The following is a 26250-nucleotide window of genomic DNA, read 5'->3' as shown; positions in this document are numbered from 1 at the left end:
CACACACACACATCTTCCATATTCACATATAAACACACACAGTTGCTATTGTCTCAGTCTGGATATAGTGGAAGGTGGAATATTGTGATCTTACAAGGGAAAAAAAGAGCTTTTAAAGGGCAATTCAGGGCTGGGCGCGGTGGCTCATGCCTGTAATCCCAGCACTTTGGGAGGCTGAGGCCGGCGGATCACAAGGTCAGGAGATCGAGACCATCCTGGCTAACACCGTGAAACTCTGTCTCTACTAAAAATACGAAAATTAGCTGGGCGTGTTGGCAGAATTAGCCGGGCATGGTGGCGGGCGCCTGTAGTCCCAGCTACTCAGGATGCTGAGGCAGGCGAACAGCGTGAACCCGGGAGGTGGAGCTTGCAGTGAGCAGAGACTGTGCCAGTGCACTCCAGCCTGGGCAACAGAGTGAGACTCCGTCTCAAAATAAGTAAATAAACAGAAATTCAGGCCGAGCATGGTGGCTCATGCCTGTAATCCCAGCACTTTGGGAGGCTGAGGTGGGCAGATCACAAGGTCAGGAGATCGAGACCATCCTGGCTAACATGGTGAAACCCCATCTCTACTAAAAATACAAAAAATTAGCCGGGTGTGGTGGTGCATGCCTGTAGTCCCAGCTACTTGGGAGGCTAAGTCTCAGAAGAATCACTTGAACCCAGGAGGCGGAGGTTGCAGTGAGTACACTAGCCTGGATGACACAGTGAGACTCTGTCTCAAAAAAAAAAAAAAAAAAAAAAGGCAAGGCAATTCAGTCCTGGGGAGAGTAGCTCAAATGCTTGGGAAATAAACAGAAAGGACAATTTAGTCAACAAATACAGGGTGGCTATAATGTCATATGATATAATTTTCATATAGCACAGAGCTACATGATTTCATTTATAAATTTTGTACTACGATTCTTTCAGAGATACAAAAGAAATAGACAACGTGGTTTCTGCCTTCTAGTATTTGGCAATTATTTGAAGAGAGAGGACAATGAATATGTATGTTATTGAAGGAACGGATAATGTACATATTTAAGGAAATGATGAAGACACTAGATGGATGGAACAGATAACACCTTTTAAACTGATTCAGAGGACGGTACTTTCAGGGTAGAAGGCAATGGTGAGGAGAAGATAGTATTTGACGTAGGTCTTGAGGGATGGACTTGGATGGCAGAGTGAAAGGTGAAGACCATGCCAAGTTCAAGCCTGAACAGCAGAAGAGAGGATGAAGTGTACCATCTGGCTGGGGTAGTGCCTTTCCTGGGGCATGGTGGTGCCTTCATTGCAGAGTAAGGTGGAAGTGCTTGTGAGAAACTGAATAATGGCACGGTCAATTTTGTGGGCTTGGGTTCAAGACCTAGCTCTGCCGCGCTCTATCAGTAACTTGGGAAAATTAGCTTAATTTCCCTGAAACTCTGGTTCCTCTTCTATAAGATGGGATAATAAAATTGTCCACCTCATAGGTTATTTTGAAGATTAAACAAGATAATCCATGTTAATGTGCAATGCTTGGCACATAGTAAGCATCCAATTAGGTAAGAACTATTAAATTATGGCAAATCCTGAATGTCAAAAGAAATTATAAATTTCCCAATGTATTAGCATTCACCTTTTCTTAGTATTTGCATGTCACATGAAAATTTCTTCTCAGCCTACCACTTTTTTTCTCTCCTGTCCCTGGTCCAAGCAATGTTGTCCACATCCTAAAGAACTGCTTCATGAGCCCACAGTGGGACACTCTGAGGCCTGGCTCACCAGACTACATATCATGAGTGTGCACTTGGAAGTTCTAATCTGAGTGATATGGATGACATGTTCTCTGTGCCTTTGAATATCTAGTTTCTCATCTATAACACGATCTTTGAAGCTATACAAGGAGAGAATCAATATCACCTGACCACCATCTTTCGCCCTTTGAAAGGCATAAAATTCTAAGTACGAATACTACATATCACGCTGTGTATTTTACTGCATGCATGCTAAGCCTTTACCAAACGTTTTTAAAGGAAAAGAATAAATTAGGATAGGAGCATTCAAAGGAACCCATAAGATGTCCCCTTAAAGAAAGGATTTATGGGTGAGGAAACAAAAGCCCAGGTGGCCGACATGATATACTCGTGGTCACACAGAGGAGGAAGTCTCCTGAAGCAAACTCAAGGGCGCTTTGTACATCATACTAATCCTACTTGTTGATTTATAAAAGTATTAGCTACTTTATTTTCTCCTTAATTAGGACAGAGAGTAATTATCATTATTGGGTCCAGAAAGAATTATGCCAGTGTTCCAAGATTGTGCGTGGAACATTTGTTATGCAAACTGCTGCCCTTCACACATAGAGAGGCCCCATAGGCTATGTCCTCCTCCCTGGGGCTGCCAATGTGTCTAAATTGCTGGGAGCATCTCCCCCAGGCCTATGAACATGAGCTGCTCCTTTGATGGGACTTTGATGGCCATTTGATGGCCATGAAATATCATTTAGGAGAGGGGTTAATGCCTTTTTTGGTGTTGATCTTTCACCTTCAGGGAGCATGAGCCTCTGAGAGATCTGCTTTCATGCCATATTCACAGAAAGGTTTTGCTCAGCCTGAGCCAGGCGGTTGCTGACTGCCAGGGCCAGCGTGTGCCGACTGCTGCTGTGTTTCCCAGCGCTGCCAGCAGGATCTTATTCTTCGTATCTGCACCTCCCAAGCAATGCTTCCGGGGCAGCTTTGTCTGTGCTCCTCTGCTGGGCTGAAGGGCTGGTGCTTAGGGATGCATGCATCCCGCCCTTTGCCCTCATGCCTCAGCTGTTTGAATCCGATTTCCAGGGCAATTGCAGTTTGGCGGCTCCCCAGGGCATCCTCTTGAGCGGCTGCTCTGCTGTTACTGTTTGGGAGGCCTCGGAAACTCCCTTGGGAAGTTTGTCAGATGGTCTGATGAGAATAGCAGGAGCCTGTTTTCCATAGTCAGATTGTCATTTTCATCATCATTTTCGTTGTTGAGTTTCCCTTTTTAAAAAATAAAATCATTAAACAGACATACTCTTTTCTAAACAAGTGTAGACTTTTACCATGAGGGCTGGAAGGGGCCCCACTGAGTAAACACCTCTTCTTTCACCCTCATGTGATGGCTTCTTTGTTTTGAACCTGGGTGTGCCCAAGTGGTTTTACAACCTCCCTTGGGTATCAACAGTCTTTATCCTCTCACCATCTGATCTCTCTTCCTGCTTCTGGTCCTCAGAGGATGATCAGACAGTGCTCCCAAGAATGGGTGGAGGTTCTGAAGGTATGTGGGCACCTAAAGATCCTAAGCTGTCAAAATGACTGCTGTCCAGGAGAAACTGACCAGACCCAAGGTTCAGTCTGGGGAAACTTGACGCAATAACTATTAGCAAGTACTAGGCGTTTTGCTGTGTATCAGGCCTGGAGATCAGCAGTTTACATGAGTGATTTTCACACATTCCAAGAAATAGTTTCTTTCATTATTTCCATTTTACAGATGAGAATATTGAGGCTCTGAAAGGCTAAATGACTTGGCTGAAGCCACATACTTAGTGGCAGACTCAGAATTCAGTCTCTAAGGCTTTTGAATTCCAGAACTCATGCTTTTAGCCATGATGGTATACAGATTTAGTTCTGGGGTCTGGAGACCATTGACAGTCTTGGAAATAAACTGTGTCTCAATATAAATAAAGCACAGATATGGTTGTGTTCAGTTCTTGGACACATTCCTTTCGAACTCCAAAGGACGAGGGGTTAACCTCAAGACTTTGATAGGAAACAGAAGACAGGTTGTGAGGTTTCTTGGGTAATTCTGGGTATTTGGACACCTGTTCAGTTATTCTTGGATTCTGTGGTGGGGGTGGGGGGGAATATGGGGAGGCTGAGGTCATTATTGCAAAAACCATTTCCTGAGCACTTGACTTCAGGAAATGCTGTAGCATTAAAAATACCCATTGTGTGGGAGTGATAGAAGCATGACTCACGTTTAGCAATTGTGTCCACAGGTCACAAAGGATTTGGGGAACACAGGAGATATTCATACAAGCCTGTGTCTGTGGGTGGTTCATTATGAAATTTTTAGTAGGTTGAGAAGCATGGTCGCATTTCAAAAGGAGTGACATTTAAGATTCTCCATGGAAGCTATGAGACTTGGCTCATCATTCATACATTGATTAACAAACGTCAATTGTCCGCCTACTAAGTGCAGGGCCTGGCACTGGGTGCTTTGGGATTTTGCAAGAGGAATAAAGCGTGGCTCTTGCCCTTTAATGTAGTGTTTATGAACTGGTGACAATGAAATAGGCTGCTTTTTAAATTTCCCTTTTTTTTCCCCTTGACACTTTGACAAAAGGAAGACTATCCCTTAAAGAAAGACATTTTGTTTTATTTTCCAGGACAAATACTATCAAAAAATCAGGTTTGGTAACTCGCAGGCCTTGTACTTAGGAAAATATGATTATCAGGATAAAAGATTCAGGGGCATGTCCTGGCTTAGGCACCTTTTGTTCACTGTAGGGTAGAGTACAGTGAACAGTGAATACAGGGTAGAGGGAATAGGAATTTTTTTTTTTGGAGATGGAGTCTTGCTCTGTCGCCCAGGATGGAGTGCGGTGGTGTGATCTTGGCTCACTGCAACCTCTCTCTCTCAGGTTCAGGCAATTCTCCGCCTCAGCCTCCTGAGTAGCTGGGATTACAGGTGCCCACCACCATGCCTGGCTAATTTTTGTACTTTTAGTAGAGACGGGGTTTCACCATCTTGGCCAGGCTGGTCTTGAACTCCTGATCTCGTGATCCACCCACCTCGGTCTCCCAAAGTGCTGAGATTACAGGTGTGAGCCACTGTGCCTGGTCAGGAATTGTTAATTAAATACTCATGGTCTTTTAAACTTGGCCAGAGGATTCTTTTATTGGCTTTGCTTAATATTTTGTATAAAACTTGATGCATACTAAACATGACACTAAAATACATGTACATTATAAAGTCTGATAATATAATGATCACCTGTGAAACCACCACCCAACCTAAGTGCCATAATAGTATCAATGACTTGCATTTCTTTTCATACTCTTCCTCTGTCCTCCCACCCCATCTCTGGCCTCCCCTCCTTAAAGATAGCCACTACCTTAGAATTTGTACTTACTGGATAGAGTTTAGACATTTCTTTTTTTTTTTTTTTTTTTTTGAGACAGAGTCTCGCTGTGTCACCCAGGCTAGGGTGCAATGGTGTGATCTCGGCTCACTGCAACCTCCGCCTCCCAGGTTCAAGTGATTCTCCCGCCTCAGCCTCCTGAGCAGCTGGGATTACAGGCGCCCACCAGTATGCCTGGCTATGTTTTTTTTTTTGTTTTTTTTTTGTTTTTTTTTTAATATTTTTAGTAGAGACAGGATTTCACTGTGTTGGCCAGGCTGGCTAGACATGTACGGATTTCAAATCTGTACATGATGCTGTGCATGAAGGGAAGCTGGTATATTCACAGAGAGGTAGCTTAGTTTTCAGGGTTTATTTTGTTGTGGCTAATAGACCTAGACATCTGTGGTTGTGTTTGTTTCCATACATGGGCATGGCCTACGCATAAATGGAATTCCTCCTGAAGAGGCTGCAGAGCACAGGGTTATGTGTGTGGGCCTGAAGTCAGGTAGATCTGGCTTTATATCTCAACTCTTTTACTAGATAAAAGTAAAATGTATTGTGTCTGCCTTGAGTGCCAGGCCCTTTGCAAATAATATCTCAGTTATTCCTATGACACTGTGAGATGTATTCATATCCTCATCTTCCTGGGGAAGAAACTGGGATTCAGGGAGGTTGTGGAATTTGTTCTAGATTTCTAGCTTGTAAGAGACACCATCAGCATTAAGCAATCTTCAAGTCTTAATCCAAAGCCTCCTTTTCTTCGTCCTGTTAGAAAGTTTCCCTTTCAAATCAGTAAGAAAACCAAGTTTGATCAATGCCTATATATATGACCACAACTTTGGAAGTTGTGGTCAATGCAAGAAAATATTTAAAAAACTCGGAAGAATTAATACTGGAAAACAAAATTAAAATATCATTTTTAGATGTTATGATTGTATACTTTTAAAAACTAAAAGAAATAATCTAAAAAATAAAATAACTATAGACATCAATAAAATGGACAGATGAATGCAATATATATATAAATATATACCAGGAGTCCTTTTATTTATACCAGAATAATATAATATTATCTAAATTATTTAACAATAAGAATTCTTATGAAACAGTTGCATGTCTTATCTAATAGAAACAAAAGTATAAAACTTTACTGAATAATATTAGAGAAGATGAATGGAAAGGTGTACTATTGTCCTTGAAAATAATGATCAATCAGAAAGCCTTCTATCTCATTCAACAAATTTATAGGTTGACTATAGTCCACCTCAAAAATCTCCATAGGATATTTGAACTTAACATACTTGTAATTTTTATTTGCAATAATAGATATTTATTTAGCACTTACCACCCCCATGCTCACCTAAGAGCATTAACTAGTATTTTGCAAAGAGAACAGTAAATGGAGGTATATCTTCCCCCAATAAGCATATAGTTAAGTGGAACAGCACAGTTCAGAAGTAAACGTATTGTATATAAGAATATAACAGATAACAAGAGGCATCTTCACAAAACAATAAAGAATTATTTAATACACATTGTTTAGTATTCTCATCTAGATCTCTCTTTGAAAAAATCAACTTAATACAGCAATTTAATACCTTATGATTAAAATAAATTTGATATGGCTAAAGTATTAGATAATAGAAAATATTGCAGGAAATATAAGTTATTGATTGTTAGATCTTTGGAGAAAACACTGTCTTTTTTTTACAAAAATTGTACTTTGAAGTGCCAGAAGAAATCACAAAGAAAAAGACTGGCAAATGTAGCTACATAAAGGATTGCAAACATATGAGCAACAACAAAAAGAACAAAATAACTTAGGTCAGCAGATGGGAAAGAATCACATCAAACATGACAAACAGAGGCTATCATCTATGGTGAAAACTCCCACTGGAGAGCTGAAAGTAGTGGACCAGTTCTTCCCAAAGGGCAGGCTGTCGGAAGGACAGAGGAAGACCAGCTTCTAGGAGGGAACAGGGCTGGCATCTCGGGGACCTGCTTGGGCACAGGGAAAGGCGGGGCTGACTTAACTCCCACCAAGGTCGGGTGGGTCTCTGGGGACTGGAGAATCACATCGATCCTAGGATATGGCAGGATGTGGTTACCCAGGACTTCCGTCTCTCTCTAGGAAGGTCCTCTACTCCAGGAGGTAGAAAGGAGGGAAACACTGAGGGAGGAAACAGCTCTGGATATAGAAAGAATTGGAAGAGTTGTCCTAGAAAATCAACCTTAGTGGCAAGGAGGGAAACTGCTTCTGCAGGTAATAGAGAAGATGGAGACCGTGTCTCCCAAAGAGCCATTGGAAAAGAGAAGGTCTCCTCATAGGGAAAACAGGATCCCACAGCAGGTGGATTTTTCTTGGCTGTGAGTACATTTTTTGTATGGTGCTTACAGAACATGGTGCTTAGGACCATCATCCTAGGACTCAGGAAGCCACATGGGAACTTGAGGGAAATATGCAGAGGAGTGTCTGGTCGTAGTAGATAGTAGATACTCAATAAATATTTTTTAAATGCAAAAGATAAAACCTAGCTGTCCAATCTGTGACAAAATCTTGATAACTTTAGCTTTGCTGATGGCATGCTAAATTGCTTCAATGCTTTGGAAAAATAACATTACTATGTCTAGTGTATCACTATACACAAGCAAATGTTCAAATCTTTTGAGCTTGTCAGTGTATGCTCCTGGGAATTTAAGAAAATAATTGAGCATCAAAACAAAGCCATACATATGAAGTTCTGTAATAGTAGATGCTATGGCCTGAAAGTTTAGGCCCTGCCCTCTGAAATTCATCTGTTGAGATCCTAACCCCCAAGGTGATGATATTGGGAGGTGAGGTCTTTGGGAGGTGATTAGGTGATGAGGGAGGAATCCTCATGAATGGGATTAGTGCTCTCAGAAGAGAGGTCTCAGAGGGTTCCTTGCCTCTTCCACCATGTGAGGACACAGAGAGAAGACAGCTGTCTATGAACCAAGAAGGATGCCCTCACCAGACACAGAATCTGCCAGTACCTTGATGTTGGCTCTCCCAGTCTCCAGAACTATGAGAGATAAATTTCTGTTGTTTATAAACCACTCAGTGTACGGTATTCTGTTATAGCAGTCCAAATTAACTCAAACAGTTAAAAAAAAAGCAGATAAGAGGTTAATAAATATCTATACATATATCAATAAAATCGTATTTATTCATTAAAAATGACAGGTAAGACCATAGAAATGGAGAGAAATGTGTAGTTTTAATGTCAAGTGAATAAAGCAGAATGTAGAGGGGCTTCCCTCTGCCTCCAACATGCTTTGCTGAGGCCCATTCCCTTGCTGAATGCCCCTGAAATCCCACCACGCTGGCAGCCTCTTTAGTGCCACACTACGCAGGTCCCCGAATTGCTTTCTTGCCTCCTGAACATCTCAGAGATGTTTTTGTGTGGAGTCTATCAATTCAATTAATACAACTGTGCCTGGTCCTAGAACTCAGGCATAGGGATTGGGTGGGAAAACATTAAATAGTAAGGATGTTTATCTTTTGTCTTTATGCTGTGCTTAAAATCATGCCACCCCTTTCAATACTCTTTGACCAAAAACATATGTCCAACTCTAACTAGTTTAAGATGAGATTTTCTTAGGAGGCTCCTTAGTCTTCCCTCATGCAAATCAACCCCCAGTGGGCCTGAACCCTTAGCCTCTACACGTGTCCAGACATGTCTGAATCCTATGGTGACAGAAACTACTCAGGCGCAAATTGAGACCTCTGACATGAAAGTAATTCTTTCGTTAAGTAGTGAGATGTGATATGTGCTTTCATTTTAACAATGTTTCTATATATTATACTTATATAGAAAAATGAGAATGGATCGTCGCCAATATCTGCTGCTTTCTTGACAGTTTGTGAATTATCATTTCATGCTTTAGTCTTGTGTTTTTTAATTCAATTTTTAAAAGTTATTAACATGAAGCATGCTTTGAAACCAACCTAAAATTTATAGAGAAAAAGTTGACAATCTTCTCTTATCCCATCCAATCCATTTTTACTCCTTTCAAAAACAAATTTCCTGAAAGAAGATGGCAATATACAGTCCCATCAGCCATGGTTTGATCTATGGTCCTATGTCTATTTTTCTTCATGCTCATACAAAGAAACATAAATGCATGCTCCATATATGTGTGTTGATGAAATCACCCAACATACAAAAATTTGAAACTTGTTTTCTTTCACTTAATATTTCATCTGGATGTCTCTCCAGGTCACCTAATATAGAGCCTACCAATTATACTTATAGTAGCATAATGAAACTGCCTTTGCAAAAACTGTAACTGAGAAAATTATGATGGTAAAAGAAATTTGACTTAACCGTCCCCATCTTGCTTCTAACCTCCAAGCCATCCTTGTTCATTCTTGGGCATAGGCTGAACTAACTTTGGGAGGAACTTAGTTTATAGTTCAACTTTGAGACAAAGATAATAACAACCTTTTGCCAAAACAAACCTCCTTCCTCCCTGGGGACTAGACTGCCTTTGCAGGACTAATGAATTAGCCACAAGATGAGAAATTATGGTTTAGGAGTTATGCAGCTGGAGGCTGCAAGATTCTAAACTCCTCCAAATGGCTCTTCGGGAAAACATCACTATTGTAAAACCTAAAATCTGTGCTTGAGATATTTTGCAGACCCTGCACTCGATGGGTCAGCTGGCACCACCCAGATCGCTAAGTGTGGCTCCCACCCAGAAACTGACTCAGAGCAAGAGGACAGCTTTGACTCCCTATGATTTCATCTCCGACCCAACTAATCAGTACTCCCACCCCCTGGCACCCTACTCGCCAAACTATCCTTAAAAACTTTGATCCCCGAATTTTCAGGGAGACTGATTTGAGTAATGATAAAACTCTGGTCTCCTGTTCAGTGGCTCTGCGTTGATTAAAGGCTTTCTCTATTGCAATTTTTCTGCCTTGATAAATTGGCTCTGTCTAGGCAGTGGGCAAGGTGAATCCGTTGGGTGGTCATAATAATACTCTGTTGTATAAATGTCTTGTAGCTAATTCAATTATTTCCCATTTTTGGACAATCAGCCTATTTTTGTGATTTCTTTAAGAATGCTACAATAAAGATTCTTATATATATGCATTTATATTATAAGTGTATACATACACACTTATATTTACACATACACACATAAATGTTGGTGCTTTTGTTTCTCTCAAGTATGATATTGGCAATGTTTCCTCATATGTGTTTTACCCTTTAGTATATGTTGCTATTGATTTCCCAAAAGAGAATAACAATTTTCAATTCCATCAGCCATGTGTTCCTCACCTTCTCACTGAAATTGAACATATCCTTTAATTTTTGCCAATTTGATAGGCAAAAAATGGAATCTCATCAATATTTTAACTGGCATTTCTCTAGCTACTTGTTAGGTTGTGTATATTTTCATATATTTATTATCCTTTGGATTTCCCTTTGTGATAACATTGTTTATATATTTGCCCATTTTTCCACTGGGATGTTAACACTTTGCTTATTGATTTGTGGGAGCTCTTTATCATATGCACTGCAGCCTGTGTTTTACCTTTTAACTTTGTTTAATGGTGTCATTTATTTGCTTTGAAAATTTTTTCAAAATGCATGTAGTTAAATATAACTTTTTATGTATGATTTCTGGGCATCCTGTTTTACTTTTAGGAAGACCTTTCTTCTCTATATAAATTATTTTATACATTTTCAATTTTTTTGTCTTAAGTCTTTAAACTGTGGAATAATAACATAATGCATGTAATATAATATGTTATATACATTTTATATGTGATATGAGGTCATATTGCAGGTTTGTTCTTCCAGATGAGCATTTGGAGCAATCCATTTCCTAAAGATTCAGCTTTTCTTGGTGGTACATGGTTGTCGTACCAGTTGCTTGGGAGGCTGAGGTAGGAGGATTGCTTGAGTCTGGGAGGTCAAGGCTGCAGTAAGCTATGATTGTGCCACTGCACTCCAGCCCGGGCAACAGAGTGAGATGCTATCTCAAAAGAAAAAAAAACAAAACAACAACAACAACAAAAAACAAGAAAAAAAAAGATCCAACTTTCCCAAATCCTTAACTTTCCTGCTACATTGACTGCCCATCACACTCACCTGGCAAAAACCAATGTCTTGATCAATCTGACTGTTAGTCTCCTGCATATCTGTTCCTGGGTTGCTGCATACTGCTGGGGGAAAAATGGCATAAGAGCATTTTTATCACTGACCATTCATGATCTCCAACTTCAACCGTGTTGTCTATGTCTCCTGAAAAGAATTATCTGGGCTCCAATCAGGGACACTTAAAAACTTTCACTGTCATAGGGCCTTTGCCTTTCTACTTTCTTCTCACTCTCCAGATTGTTCTCTATTTCACAGAAACAATAAAGGCAAACAGAGGGAAATTCTTTGAAAGTCCTGAGTCCCTCCCAACATTATAAAGCTATCCCTAAGGAAAACCTTTTCAGGAGATTCTCTGCACCCCATTCTCTCCTGTTTCCCTAGAGACTTTGCTCCATCTGTTAGCCACTTTCAAATATCGGTTCTTTGTTGGATCTTCTTGTCATCATTTAAGCATGTTCTAGCCTCTTTCATCTTTAAAAAAAAAAAAAAAACCCAGATCCTCCATTAATCATGCATTATCTTCTAGTTTCTCTCTCTCTCTCTCTCTATTTTTCCAGCTAAGCTGCTGACTTCACTTCGCACTACCTGCTCACTCATAACCCTTTGCGGTCTGTGTTTTTCCCCAGGATTAAATGATTATTATAAAAGTGCATCACACTGTATGGAAATCAACATTTTCTGCCATAATTTTGTGCATCTAGGACTATAGAAATGTCACTGTCTCTGCCCCACATCTTCAAATCACATGAATAAGTCTTCCTTAAGAGGACCTTCTGGAAAAACAAGCTATTTCCTGGGCTTATATTTCCCTGCTTTTGTAGCATGCATCAACAACCTATCCATGCAGTATATATTGGGGAGTAAGGAGGGCATCCACCAGCAAAACCACAGTTGTTGACAGCCATAAGATTAGAGACAAGCACAAAGGGACAGGTCAACATGCCAGCAAAAATCTTGTGACAGCTTGAGAATAACTCTATTTCATTCATGGTAGAAACCCTGCCGTCCAGTGCATAGGTATTGATGAGGTAGGCCAGTGAGCTACACAGCTGCAAAGAAATGATGTCACCTAGGAGGTGAGGAACCAGTCCTGGGAAAAACCCCAGGATGCCCTCTTTCTGATAGACGGTTATGAAGTTGCAAAGTCCACAGTACTTAGGTCCTCTGCCAGTGAATTGTACCACAGGTCTCAGAGTGATCACATGGAAGGGATATGTGATGAGGATAGCAGCAGAACGAGCCATCATCTCTCAAGCTGTCTCCTTGATAACTCAGTCAAAGGAAGATGAGACTTCTTTATGTACATTTCCAGGTCCTCATCACACTCCTGGGAATGCTGTAAAACTTTTCCATGGGCCACAGTTTGAAGGCTTCCTGAACACAGTCTTGGAGTTAAGCCTCTGAAAAACCCATACTTCTCATCAGTACTGGCAATGTGTTGAGTGTAACAAAAGAGACCAGGAAGCAGAAATACTTGCCATCCAAAAATATTGCATCCTATTTTTGGAGGAAGAGGCTTATATCCTGCATGAGCAGCTGGGACAGGATGGTGAGACCAGAACCGAGGAGGACTTGACTGGTTGTGTCTGCCATGATGGCACCTGCTGCAGTCTGGCTTTATTTTTAATCTTTCTACTGAAATTACTCTGGCCGGCGGTTCTCAACTTGGGGTGATTTGCATCCCAAGGGACATTTGGCAATGTCTGGAGATATTTTAGGTTGGCACAAATGGGGGATGGACAGGGGAAATGGGGTTGGTCCTGTCATCTAATGTGTAGAGGCTAAGGATTTTGCTAATCATTCCATCATGCACAGGACAGCCCCCCATCATAAAGTTATTCAGCCTTATGTGTCAATGGTGCCAAGGTTGAGCAACTTGCTCTAGACAAAAAGTCACCATGGAGTTTCTCGTGGCTAAAGCCAAAGGACTGTTCCAGCTCTTATCTTCTTGACCTCTGTGAAGTGTGGGGCACCATTGTGACTCTGCCTTCTTAAAACCATATTCTCCTCTGGCTTCTCTATCACTGATTTTTTCTGGGTACCCTCTTACTTCTCTGACTGCTCCTGTTCATCATCCTTATTTGTCTGAATTTTGAATATAACTGTTTTTTTAGAGATCCAGCCTCAATTTTCTTCTTACCTTCCACACAGTTCTTAGATGATTTTGTTTACTCCTATGACATTAACTTCTGAATATACATTGATGTCTTGTAAGTCCATATCAAAACTCACACAATCTCCTGCCTATTGAACATCTCACATATGCCAAACTGAACTCATGAGTGGACTGTCCTTCCTCCCTAAACTATGTGTTTGTATTTCCCTAGCCAGGGATGGCACGACCACCAACCCAGCAGCCCACATCCAGAAACCTGGTGGGGACTCTTCAGTCTTCCTTTTCATTTAATCAGATGTTCAACAAATCTTCATATCCTATTATTTCTTTCTTGTTCATTTCTCTTAAATCTACCTGCTTATCTCTGTTCTCAATCCAACCACCTGTATTACTACGGCAGCCTCCCAACTACTTTTCTTAACAAATCTTTTTCCCATTCAATCTATCTTATAAGTTGTATTTATAATGATCTTTCCAAAATGCAAATCAAGTTAGATCTATATCTAAAATCTTTCAGTCCTTTTCCTTGTCTAAGAAAAGGCGAAATTTCTAGATGTGGCCTAAAAAGCCATTCATGATGACAACCTCTGGAGAGTTAGCCCACATCTTATTTATTTTGCTATAGTACAGTGCTCAGTACATATTAGTGGGATACATAAATAAATGAAAGAACAAATTTCTGGAGAAAAAGCTATCACATACATGTATTTCCTTAGTGTCAAAAGCTAAAATTAATTTTATACGTCTCCTTTATAATTATGTGAGTACTTTTCTATTGAATCATAAATAAGAAACTAATGTTATACTGGATGTCATGAGAAGTAGGCTCAAAATTGAGAAATGAAAATAAAATATATTTTAAACAAATGCTTACAAGTGAAATTATTATGCCAGTTTTACATCTTGAAGGTTGTGATGCATGTTTCCAAATTGTTTTAAAAGATATGGTTCTTGTTTAAAACACCAACCACTGCAGGTTAAAATCTTTGAAGGTGAAGTATCATGATGTCTGCAACTAACTTTCAGGTGGTACAGCAAAAATGTTATATAGATTATACATATAAACACACATATGTGTATATACATAAACCCACAGATACACACACACACATGCACACATGGAGTAAGAGAGAGAAAGAGAAAGAAAAGAGACAGAAAGAGAAAGCAAATATGACAAATATTTACAGTATAGACATATTAGGATTTGTCAGAGAAATAGAACCAATAGAATACGTATATATGTGTGTGTGTGGGTGTGTGTATGATACATACACATATATATACGTATATATATATATACACACACACACATGTGTGTGTATTTATATTTATTTATATTTATATTTATTATGAGGAATTGGCTCATGCAATTATGGGGGCTAAGAGGTCTCATAATCTGCCATCTACAACCTGGAGACCCAGGAAAGCCCATGGTGTAATTCCAATCCAAGCCTGAAGGCTTGAGAACCAGAAGAGCTGATGGTGTCAATATAAGCCCAAGGGCAGAAGATCAGTGTGCAAATCAAGCAGGCAGGTAGGAAGCAAAAAGAATGAAATCCTCCTTCACTCTTTGTTCTATTCAGAAGAAAGGCAAAGGTCCTCAACTGACTGGATGAGGCCCACTGCCACTAGGACGGGGGCAAGTCTTCTTTACTGAGGTCACTGATTCAAATATCAATCTCATCTGGAAGCCTGCTCACGGACAAACTCAGAAATACTGTTTAATCTGGGCTCTACTTGGCCCAGGGAAGTTGACACAGAATAGGTGAGGGATATGTGGGTGTTCATTTTACTGTATTTTTAGATTTTCTACTGGTTTAAAAATTATCAAAAGAAAATCTTAGTAAAAAGAACATCAACAGCAGTGTTTGAAGTTGTACAATTTTAAACAATCTCAACAACACTAACATTGTAATAATTTTAAAAAAACTTTTGCTGATTTAATAGAAAAAGTTGTACATAATTTTTTGATTTCTTATGAAATTGAATCTTTTCACATTTGTTGGGAATTTTCTTTCTTCTTTTGTGAAGTCTTTGCCTATGTTTCAACTGGAGGGTTTATTTCTTAAGAGCCATATATATGTATATAAAGTATATTCATACTTCGATTGATCAACAGGTAACCCTGAAGCATGTATCTTTATGTAAGAATTTCAAATATGATAAAGAAAGCATGCAAACCAATGGAAAAGGGATGAATTGGAAAATCTGGCAAATTCTCTTTCACACACAAATATGTGAGATTTTTTTTTTCACCATATCGCACACTAAGATAAATACCAAAGTTAATGCTATATGATTAAAATGTTGATTGCAAATAAGTGTGAAATCCTGAAAAAGTTAAAACAAATTAGATAATTATTCATTGATCTTGGGCTTGAAATCAGGACTTTGTAAAAAAACAATGGAAGAAAAAGCAAAGAAAAAATTGGCAATATATTTGATTGCATACAAACTTAAAAAAATACATAACCTTCAAAGAGTTAAAATCCTTATTATAAAGGGAACTCTTGAAATCAATAAAAATCATAATGTCACAATAGAGAAATATTAAAACCCCCAAACCACAAGGAAGACAATTCAGTAATGAAAGAAGAAATCTAAATGTCTTAAAAGCATGTGAGCAGATACCTTTAAAAAGAGAATATAGGGTATTAGTTCAGCTGGCTCATGGCAGTTTGTGTGAGTGAGATTCAATCTTAGCTGTTGACAGTCCAGAAAACTGGCAATAATGCTTTCGGAAATGTTAACATAATACAGATCAGTAGCCCTCATCCAAAATGCTTGGGACCAGAATTGTTTCAGACACTGGATATTTTTTCAGGTTTTGGGAATATTTGCGTATGCATAATGAGATATCTTGGGGATGGGACCCAAGTCTAAACATGAAATTTATTACACACCTTATACACATAACCTGAAGGTAACTTCATACAATATTTTTTGATAATATTATGCACGAAACAAAGTTTTGACATGAGGTTAGATGTGGAATTTTCTACTTGTGGCATCATGTTGACCCTCAAAAAGCTTCAGATTTTGGAGCATTTCAGATTTCGAATTTTCAGATTAGGGATGCTCAACCTGCACTCAGCTTTCTGTTAGAAAGCGCAGCTGGCAAGAGCTGCAGATCATCCAGACATACTTGGTACTGGTCAGGCCCTTAGTAGAGTAATGTGATCAATATGGGAATCCACCCTTTAAAATGCACATGTAGAAATTAAAGAGGGTTTCCTAAGGAGCACTACAAAAGTAATTACGAAGAAAATCAAACCAGTGGGAGAAAATTAAAGAGATTATATTTATTTAGTCTAGACAAGAAAAAGCTAAATCATGAATAAATAAACAGTTACCTTTAAGTATATAAGTATGTGAAAAAAGATTATCCTAAGGAAAGCTAAATTATTCTGTCTCTATGATAGACAATAAACTAAGAGGAATATGGTTAAATTGCACTAAGGGACTCTAATTAACATTAGGTCTTGCAAAACTCCAGGGAAGACTAGCAAAGAAACAAAGGAATCCCTGTCTTTGTGTATCTTTGTGAGCAATTTAGACAACTGCCTATCTTGTGGCTTCATTATAGAATAGCAGGTGTCTGGGCCCTTGATTACAATTATAGGTTTACAGAATCTTAGAGCTGAAAAATAGCCTCAGTAGATTAAAGTTTCTCTTTTATATGTTTGTAGATTTCCGTTGCCACCCACCCACCAATAGCATATACAAAGGAAAGTATAAGATGTGAAGCTTTGCAGGCTAGAGTTCTATCATAGTTAAGTGACTGGAGCTTTTAAAAGTGTCTGCTCAAATAATGTGAACAGATCTTAGTTGTATGGCATGAAAAAACAAACTAGGGCAGTAAACTAGGGCAGAACAGTGTAGTATTGTTGTTCTTCAGTTGCTTTTTTCAGGTTACAGATGAAAACTAATCTTTTATCCCAAGAAAAATGTGTATGAGTACGTGCAACCATTCATGATACCTAGATGCCCAAATTTAGTGATCAAGGTGGAGTCAGCGTGGTAGAGTTCTTAAGAGCTCTGCAGTTGGATTTCTTATATATAGATCTACACTGAAATCCTCCCTTTTCTACTTACTAGCCTGTGGTCTTAAGAATGTTAGTTAAATTCTCCAAGTCTGTTTACTCATTTCTAAAATGGGGATAGCTTATCTTATGCATGAGATTTTTCTTGGTGAAAATCAAGTGACAAGATAAAAATTTAAAGAAGTTAAGAAGTAAATGACCTGACACATAGCAGAGGCTACACAAAAGTGTTTTTCCAATTGCAAGTTGTGATCCCGTGCAGGAGTTTGGTAGTAAAAATTGATTCAATAGGTCATAATTGATGTTAAAAACTGAAATAGAATAGAAAATATTCATTGCACTTAATAATCATAAATATTGCTTGGAATAATGTATTCTGTATGATATGTTTGTTTGTATGAGAGAGTTGTGGAACACTTGTGTACTTGGAAGCAATATAAAATATTTCTGGCTGGGCATAATGGGTCATGTGTATAATGCCAACACTTTGGGAGGCCAGGGCGGGATAAATGCTTGAGGCCAGGAGTTCAAGACCAGCCTGGGCAGTGTAATGAGACCCCTGTCCCTACAGAACAATTAAAAATCAGCTGAGCAAGCACGATGGCTTGTGCCTGTAGTGCCAGCTACTCAGGAGAGGTTGTGGTGGGAGGATTGCTTGAGCCCTGGAGTCCAAGGCTACAGTGATCTATGATCACATCACCTAAGTCCAGCCTGGGTGACAGAGCAAGACTTTCTCTCCAATCAATCGATCAAACAATAACTAACTAAATAAAATATTTCTTGAGGATCATGGTAAAAAAATTTTGTAGTTATTATAGTTTATTATTTTTGTGTTTTTTGTCCTAACCGTTTGTTTTATTTCCCTAGTGGTTGCTGTAGGATCATAATATACATTCCACCCCTCCACTGTCTAGTCTGAAATAACATAACACTACCTCACAAAAAAGGCAACAATCCTACAACAATATGCCTCCAACCATCTTCTCTGGCCTTGGGTGCCACGATCTGCATACATTTTACTTCTGCATACATTTCACTTCTGCATACATTTTCCTGTTTCTACCAAATTTTGTCATCACTTTTGCTTTTAACAGTTCACTTGCACCAAATAAGTTGAGAAAAAAGAAAAAGAAAACATTCACATTTACGATCTCTGGTGTTCATCAGTATTTCTTCTAGATCTGATCCTTTATCTTCCACCATCTTTACACAATCTAAAGTCCCCCTTCAACATCCTCTGTAGTATGGGTCTTCTGGCAATAAACTATCTCAGCCTTGATAATCAGAGAACACCTCTGTCTCATCCCCACAAACAAAGGGCAGCTTTTCTGGTTATAAAACTCCAGATTGACAATTTCCCTTCTTCAGCCCATCAAAGCTGTTGCTCCATTGCAGTCTGGCTTACTTTGCTTTCGATGAAAAGTCAGTGAACCTCCCCATCATTGTTCCCTCTATGTAACGTTGCCTCTTCTCTTGTTGAACCTAAGATTTTGTCTTTATACTGGGTTTTCAGCAGTTTGACCATAATATACTTCATTGTTGTTTGGCTTGTGTTCATTCTGCTTGATTTTTATTGAGGTTTTTTCATCCTGGGGTGGCTATTTCTAATCAAATTTGAAAGTTGCTCAGCCATAACCTCTTCAAACATTTCTCTTTCTCCTTTCCTTCTAACACTTCAAATGCACTAGACTAGTTAATTTGATCCCTCGGGACATTGGTCCTCCTTCCCTCCCTCCTTCCTTTCTTCTTTCCTTCCTTCCTTCCAGACAAGGTCTTGCTCTGTTGCCCAGGCTGGAGTGCAGTGGCATGTTTATAGCCCACTTCAGCCCTAAACTCCAGGATTCAAGCGATCCTCTTGCCTCAGCCTCTTGAGTAGCTATGACTACAGGTGTGCACCACCAAGCCTGGCTAATTTTCAAACTTTTTTTTTTTTTTTTGGTAGAAATGTGGTCTTGCTATGTTGCCCAGGCAGGTCTTGAACTCCTGGCCTCAGGTGATCCTCCCACGTTGGCCTACAAATGTGTTGGGATTATGGGAGTGAGCCACTGCACCTGGCCCCTTTTTTCCTTTCAATCATCTTCATCTCTGAGATTCAGGCTATAAAGTCTCTACTAACCTATTTTCAAGTTCATTTTTACTGCCTTCTGAAGTGTACAATCTTCTTCTATTAGTTTGTATCCACTGAGAATCAGATGCAAAGATGGGGTTAGACTTCCAAAAGATATATTTGGGAAATGTCAGTGAAGGATAAAAGATGAGGAAACAGAAGAAAGTAGAGAGAACCTTCAGGCCATGATTAAAGTTTCATACCTATGGGAGAGAAGGGAAAGGAAGGAGGATTGTGTTGATAAAGTCTAGGAATGCTGCAAAGATCTAAAAACAGTTTTGCCAGACTGATGGGAATTTCTTAATCAAAGTCACCCACTGGAGACATCAAACAGCTCACAGGAATGGGCTTGCGTTAATCGCTCTATCATTCTTAGCTACTGGCTGGATCAGCCTATAGAGGCTTGTCTTGGCGTGAATGCTACAGTAGATCTATAGAAATAATAGCTGAGCTGTCAGTCAATTTTTCTTCCCAGAGTAGGAGATCTGAACAGTACATATTTATGGCTAACCTACTGTTCTTAAGTTTCTTTAATAAATAATTTATTAGATATTGTATTCCTGTAGTCCTATAATTTTCCATTTGGCTCTTTTTTAGTGTTTCTATTTTTTCCCCCTAAGAAAACTCTACTTCTTCATTCATTGCATCTACTTTTCCTATACATTTTAAAAAGATATTTATAAAAATTGTTTTAACATCTTCCTCTGCTAATTCCAACAGTTGGATAATCTATTGGTTTGATTCTATTGACTATATTTTCTCTTAAATATAAGATCACATTTTCCTGTTTCTTTGCATGTCTTATACTTATTTAATGGTATTCTGGATATTGTATATAAAAGAACAACAGAGACTGAAGTACATTATTTTTTGTTGTGTTTATTATCCAGAAAGTGTAACTTCTGCTGAAGGAACTAATTGTTTAGCTATCTCCTAGAAGGGGGTTGAGCCGGTACTAAATTATAGCTTTAATTAAATTGAATTCATCTGTGATTAACCACACTCCCAACCTCCTTTGCAGACTTTTTAACCATGTCAATATTTAAACTGGAAGGAGGCTGGGCTGTAGCTTCACCTCAGAATTCAATCTGACATATACCTGGAATCCAAGTATCATGAGAATGTGAGAGATGATGTGATTATGTTATTTTTCCAGCTGGTCCTCTACTGTCTCCTTCTCACTATAATTTGGAGGTTGGGGAAAAGGAGAGTACTGTTGGGCTGAGCAATTTGCTTCTCATCTGGGACTCTATCAGACTCTAGTCTTCTCTGCCAGGATTCACTGTTGAATAAGGGCTGGTTTATTTCTCCTCCTGTATTAGTCTGTTCTAATGTTGCTAATAAAGACATACCCAACACTGGGTGATTTATAAAGGGAAGAGGTTTAATTGACTCACAGTTCCACATGGATAGGGAGGCTTCACAATTATGATGGAAGGTAAATGAGGAGCAAAGTCATGTCTTTATTTATTTATTTATTTTTAGTTTTTTATTTTTAGTTTTTTAATTTTGTTATTATACTTTACGTTTTAGGGTACATGTGCACAATGTGCAGGTTTGTTACATATGTATCCATGTGACGTGTTGGTTTGCTGCACCCATTAACTCGTCATTTAGCATTAGGTATATCTCCTAATACTGTCCCTCCCCGCTCCCCCCAACCCACAACAGTCCCCGGAGTGTGATGTTCCCCTTCCTGTGTCCATGAGTATTCATTGTTCAATTCCCACCTATGAGTGAGAACATGCGGTGTTTGGTTTTTTGTCCTTGTGATAGTTTACTGAGAATGATGTTTTCCAGTTTCATCCATGTCCCTACAAAGGACATGAACTCATCATTTTTTATGGCTGCATAGTATTCCATGGTATATATGTGCCACATTTTCTTAATCCAGTCTATTGTTGTTGGACATTTGGGTTGGTTCCAAGTCTTTGCTATTGTGAACAGTGCCACAATAAACATACGTGGGCATGTGTCTTTATAGCAGCATGATTTACAGACCTTTGGGTATATACCCAGTAATGGGATGGCTGGGTCAAATGGTATTTCTAGTTCTAGATCCCTGAGGAATCGCCACACTGACTTCCACAATGGTTGAACTAGTTTACAGTCTGACCAACAGTGTAAAAGTGTTCCTATTTCTCCACATCCTCTCCAGCACCTGTTGTTTCCTGACTTTTTAATGATAGCCATTCTAACTGGTGTGAGATGGTATCTCATTGTGGTTTTGATTTGCATTTCTCTTTTGGCCAGTGATGATGAGCATTTTTGCATGTGTTTTTTGGCTGCATAAATGTCTTCTTTTGAGAGGTGTCTGTTCATGTCCTTCGCCCACTTTTTGATGGGGTTGTTTGTTTTTTTCTTGTAAATTTGTTTGAGTTCATTGTAGATTCTGGATATTAGCCCTTTGTCAGATGAGTAGGTTGCAAAAATTTTCTCCCATTCTGTAGATTGCCTGTTCACTCTGCTGGTAGTTCCTTTTGCTGTGCAGAAGCTCTTTAGTTTAATTAGATCCCATTTGTCAATTTTGGCTTTTGTTGCCATTGCTTTTGGTGTTTTAGACATGAAGTCCTTGCCCATGCCTATGTCCTGAATGGTATTGCCTAGGCTTTCTTCTAGGGTTTTTATGGTTTTAGGTCTAACATGTAAGTCTTTAATCCATCTTGAATTAATTTTTGTATAAGGTGTAAGGAAGGGATCCAGTTTCAGCTTTCTACATATGGCTAGCCAGTTTTCCCAGCACCAGTTATTAAATAGGGAATCCTTTCCCCATTTCTTGTTTTTGTCAGGTTTGTCAAAGATCAGATAGTTGTAGATATGCAGCATTATTTCTGAAGGCTCTGTTCTGTTCCATTGATCTATATCTCTGTTGTGGTACCAGTACCATGCTATTTTGGCTCCTGTAGCCTTGTAGTATAGTTTGAAGTCAGGTAGCGTGATGCCTCCAGCTTGGTTCTTTTGGCTTAGGATTGACTTGGCGATGCGGGCTCTTTTTTGGTTCCATATGATCTTTAAAGTAGTTTTTTCCAATTCTGTGAAGAAAGTCATTGGTAGCTTGATGGGGATGGCATTGAATCTATAAATTACCTTGGGCAGTATGGCCATTTTCACAATATTGATTCTTCCAACCCATGAGCATGGAATGTTCTTCCATTTGTTTGTATCCTCTTTTATTTCATTGAGCAGTGGTTTGTAGTTCTCCTTGAAGAGGTCCTTCACATCCCTTGTAAGTTGGATTCCTAGGTATTTTATTCTTTTTGAAGCAATTGTGAATGAGAGTTCACTCATGATTTGGCTCTCTGTTTGTCTGTGATTGGTGTACAAGAATGCTTGTGATTTTTGTACATTGATTTTGTATCCTGAGACTTTGCTGAAGTTGCTAATCAGCTTAAGGAGATTTTGGGCTGAGACCATGGGGTTTTCTAGATATACAATCATGTAATCTGCAAACAGGGACATTTTGACTTCCTCTTTTCCTAATTGAATACCCTTTATTTCCTTCTCCTGCCTGATTGCCCTGGCCAGAACTTCCAGCACTATGTTGAATAGGAGTGGTGAGAAAGGGCATCCCTGTCTTGTGCCAGTTTTCAAAGGGAATGCTTCCAGTTTTTGCCCATTCAGTATGATATTGGCTGTGGGTTTGTCATGGATAGCTCTTATTATTTCGAGATACGTCCCGTCAATACCTAATTTATTGAGAGTTTTTAGCATGAAGGGTTGTTGAATTTTGTCAAAGGCCTTTTCTGCATCTATTGAGATAATCATGTGGTTTTTGTCTTTGGTTCTGTTTATATGCTGGATTACATTTATTGATTTGCGTATGTTGAACCAGCCTTGCATCCCAGGGATGAAGCCCACTTGATCATGGTGGATAAGCTTTTTGATGTGCTGCTGGATTCGGTTTGCCAGTATTTTATTGAGGATTTTTGCATCAATGTTCATCAAGGATATTGGTCTGAAATTCTCTTTTTTGGTTATGTCTCTGCCAGGCTTTGGTATCAGGACGATGCTGGCCTCATAAAATGTGTTACGGAGGATTCCCTCTTTCTCTATCGATTGCAATAGTTTCAGAAGGAATGGTACCAGTTCCTCCGTGTACCTCTGGTAGAATTCGGCTGTGAATCCATCAGGTCCTGGACTCTTTTTGGTTGGTAGGCTATTGATTATTCCACAATTTCAGAGCCTGCTATTGGTCTATTCAGAGATTCAACTTCTTCCTGGTTTAGTCTTGGGAGGGTGTATTTGTCGAGGAATTTATCCATTTCTTCTAGATTTTCTAGTTTATTTGCGTAGAGATGTTTCTAGTATTCTCTGATGATAGATTGTACTTCTGTGGGATTGGTGGTGATATCCCCTTTTTCATTTTTTATTGCATCTATTTGATTCTTCTCTCTTTTCTTCTTTATTAGTCTTGCTAGCGGTCTATCAATTTTGTTGATCTTTTCAAAAAACCAGCTCCTGGATTCATTAATTTTTTGAAGGCTTTTTTGTGTCTCTATTTCCTTCAGTTCTGCTCTGATTTTAGTTATTTCTAGCCTTCTGCTAGCTTTTGAATGTGTTTGCTCTTGCTTTTCTAGTTCTTTTAATTGTGATGTTAGGGTGTCAATTTTGGATCTTTCCTGCTTTCTCTTGTGGGCATTTAGTGCTATAAATTTCCCTCTACACACTGCTTTGAATGTGTCCCAGAGATTCCGGTATGTTGTGTCTTTGTTCTCGTTGGTTTCAAAGAACATCTTTATTTCTGCCTTCATTTCATTATGTACCCGGTAGTCATTCAGGAGCAGGTTGTTCAGTTTCCATGTAGTTGAGCGGTTTTGAGTGAGTTTCTTAATCCTGAGTTCTAGTTTGATTGCACTGTGGTCTGAGAGACAGTTTGTTATAATTTCTGTTCTTTTACATTTGCTGAAGAGAGCTTTACTTCCAACTATGTGGTCAATTTTGGAATAGGTGTGGTGTGGTGCTGCAAAAAAATGTATATTCTGTTGATTTTGGGTGGAGAGTTCTGTAGATGTCTATTAGGTCCACTTTGTGCAGAGCTGAGTTCAATTCCTGGATATCCTTGTTAACTTTCTGTCTCGTTGATCTGTCTAATGTTGACAGTGGGGTGTTAAAATCTCCCCTTATTATTGTGTGGGAGTTTAAGTCCCTTTGTAGGTCACTCAGGACTTGCTTTATGAATCTGGGTGCTCCTGTGTTGGGTGCATATATATTTAGGATAGTTAGCTCTTCTTGTTGAATTGATCCCTTTACCATTATGTAATGGCCTTCTTTGTCTCTTTTGATCTTTGTTGATTTAAAGTCTATTTTATCAGAGACTAGGATTGCAACCCCTGCCTTTTTTTGTTTTCCATTTGCTTGATAAATCTTCCTCCATCCCTTTATTTTGAGTCTATGTGTGTCTCTGCACGTGAGATGGGTTTCCTGAATACAGCACACTGATGGGTCTTGACTCTATCCACTTTGCCAGTCTGTGTCTTTTAATTGGAGCATTTAGCCCATTTACATTTAAAGTTAATATCGTTATGTGTGAATTTGATCCTGTCATTATGATGTTAGTTGGTTGTTTTGCTCATTAGTTGATGCAGTTTCTTCCTAGCCTCGATGGTCTTTACAATTTGGCATGTTTTTGCAGTGGCTGGTACTGGTTGTTCCTTTCCATGTTTAGTGCTTCCTTCAGGAGCTCTTTTAGGGCAGGCCTGGTGGTGACAAAATCACTCAGCGTTTGCTTGTCTGTAAAGTATTTTATTTCTCCTTCACTTATGAAGCTTAGTTTGGCTGGATATGAAATTCTGGGTTGAAAATTCTTTTCTTTAAGAATGTTGAATATCGGCCCCCACTCTCTTCTGGCTTGTAGAGTTTCTGCCGAGAGATCAGCTATTAGTCTGATGGGCTTCCCTTTGTGGGTAACCCGACCTTTCTCTCTGGCCGCCCTTAACATTTTTTCCTTCATTTCAACTTTGGTGAATCTGACAATTATGTGTCTTGGAGTTGCTCTTCTCGAGGATTATCTTTGTGGCATTCTCTGTATTTCCTGAATCTGAATGTTGGCCTGCCTTGCTAGATTGGGGAAGTTCTCCTGGATAATATCTTGCAGAGTGTTTTCCAACTTGGTTCCATTCTCCCTGTCATTTTCAGGTACACCAATCAGACGTAGGTTTGGTCTTTTCACATAGTCCCCAATTTCTTGGAGGCTTTGTTCGTTTCTTTTTATTCTTTTTTCTCTAAACTTCCCTTCTCTCTTCATTTCATTCATTTCATCTTCCATCACTGATACCCTTTCTTCCAGTTGATCGCATCAGCTCTCGAGGCTTCTGCAATCTTCGCGTAGTTCTCGAAACTTGGCTTTCAGCTCCATCAGCTCCTTTAAGCCCTTCTCTCCATTGGTTATTCTAGTTATCCATTCGTCTAATTTTTTTTCACAGTTTTTAACTTCTTTGCTATCGTTTTGAATTTCCTCCTGTAGCTCAGAGTACTTTGATCGTCTGAAGCCTTCTTCTCTCAACTCGTCAAAGTCAACCTCCATCCAGCTTTGTTCCGTTGCTGGTGGGGAACTGCGTTCCTTTGGAGGAGGAGAGGTGCTCTGCTTTTTAGAGTTTCCAGTTTTTCTGCTCTGTTTTTTCCCCATCGTTGTGGTTTTATCTACTTTTGGTCTTTGATGATGGTGATGTACAGATGGGTTTTTGGTGTGGATGTCCTTTCTGTTTGTTAGTTTTCCTTCTACCAGACAGGACCCTCAGCTGCAG

The 26250-nt window shown here is 39.2% G+C and overlaps 1 long non-coding RNA gene and 1 pseudogene across 1 annotated transcript in view; one reads left to right on the top strand and one right to left on the bottom strand.

Annotated features, from left to right (window-relative positions):
- The window catches only part of LOC131380834 (uncharacterized), a 68280-nt gene that overhangs the window by 33107 nt on the left and 8923 nt on the right, over positions 1 to 26250 (top strand). The gene's annotated exons all lie outside the window — the stretch shown is intronic.
- Positions 11945 to 12834, bottom strand: LOC116479688 (mitochondrial carrier homolog 2-like; annotated as a pseudogene).

Source organism: Hylobates moloch, unplaced genomic scaffold (genome assembly GCF_009828535.3).
Source record: "Hylobates moloch isolate HMO894 unplaced genomic scaffold, HMol_V3 SCAFFOLD_12, whole genome shotgun sequence".
Classification (NCBI taxonomy): Eukaryota; Metazoa; Chordata; class Mammalia; order Primates; family Hylobatidae; genus Hylobates; species Hylobates moloch.
The sequence above is the reverse complement of the archived record's forward strand: the minus strand, read 5'-3'. Positions and strand labels throughout refer to the sequence as shown.